The 1,277-nt window shown below is 39.9% G+C and overlaps 1 non-coding gene across 1 annotated transcript; it reads left to right on the top strand.

Annotated features, from left to right (window-relative positions):
• Positions 1-861: 861 nt before the first annotated feature.
• On the top strand, positions 862-968 carry LOC147393091 (small nucleolar RNA R71). The gene has a single exon (XR_015182468.1). It is a non-coding gene; the product is annotated as a small nucleolar RNA R71 (small nucleolar RNA).
• Positions 969-1,277: the final 309 nt, after the last annotated feature.

Raw genomic sequence — 1,277 nt, 5'->3', positions numbered from 1 at the left:
TGTAGCTTCTTTCTCTTATTCACCCTTCTCTTTAGAAATTGTTTCTTCTACCACTAAAACATTCGGTTCTTTTGGTTCTTTGACAACATCATTCAGCTCTTTTCCACTCCTCAATGTGATAGCCTTGCAGTGTCCTTACCATCTCTTTTCGGATTAGTCTCTGTATTGCTAGGCAAGGTTGCTTGTGGACGGTTATTAATTGTTGAAGCAAGCTGACCCAACTGAATTTCTATATTCCGAATAGAAGTAGCGTGGCTTTGGAGTTGAGTTATAGTCTTTGTCATGAATTGATTAGTGTTGGTTCCCATCTGATGTACTAGATCTTCCAAAGAAGGCTTCTTTTCTCTAAGAGGATCTTGAGGATAATAACTTGGTTGAAACATGGGCTTTGCAGATAAAGAGGCTCCAGCTTGATTGTTGTAACTCCAAGAGAAATTTGGATGATTTTTCCAGCCCGGATTGTAATAGTTAGAATATGGGTTATTCTGCCTACTACCAACAAAATTGAGAGACTCTGGATTATTAGGGCACATATCTCCTGAATGATTATCTCCACAAACCTCGCATGTAACGGTAGGAGTTTGAATGGCATGAACTCCAAATGAATCAAATTTCTTAAATAACGATGCCACTTGAGGTGTTAAAGTAGTAAGAACATCTAATTCATGCACTCCTACTGTTCTTCTTGGATTCATCCTCTCTGTATGGTGTTGGAAGTTATTAGAGGCCATCTCCTCCAATAAATTATACCCATCCTCGAATGTCTTCGCCATAAGAGATCCACCTGCTGCAGCATCAACAATCGTTCTAATAGATCCAACCAACCCATTGTAGAAAATTTGGATGATCAGCCATTCTGGTAGGGCATGATGAGGACATCTCCGAAGCAAATCTTTATACCTTTCCCAGGCTTCATAGAGAGATTCACTGTCCAACTGCACGAAAGTAGTGATATCATTCCTCAACTTTGCAGTTTTTGATGGTAGAAAGTATTTAGCGAAGAACTTTTTCGCCAAGTCATCCCAAGTAGTAATAGATTCCCTTGGCAATGAGTTCAACCAATTCTTCGCCATGTCCCTCAATGAGAATGGAAATAGTCGCAACCGCATGACATCATCATCAACACCGTTATACTTGAAAGTCGCACATATCTCTAGAAAATTAGCTAAATGTGCATTGGGATCTTCGACATGTGAACCCCCAAACTGAGATGCTTGTACCATCTGAATAGTAGCCGACTTGAGTTCAAAATTGTTGGCTTGTATCGTTGAACGATG

The sequence above is a fragment of the Akebia trifoliata genome, chromosome 10, assembly GCF_017979445.1.
Source record: "Akebia trifoliata isolate Shusen 1 chromosome 10, ASM1797944v1, whole genome shotgun sequence".
Lineage (NCBI taxonomy): Eukaryota > Viridiplantae > Streptophyta > Magnoliopsida > Ranunculales > Lardizabalaceae > Akebia > Akebia trifoliata.
The sequence above is the reverse complement of the archived record's forward strand: the minus strand, read 5'-3'. Positions and strand labels throughout refer to the sequence as shown.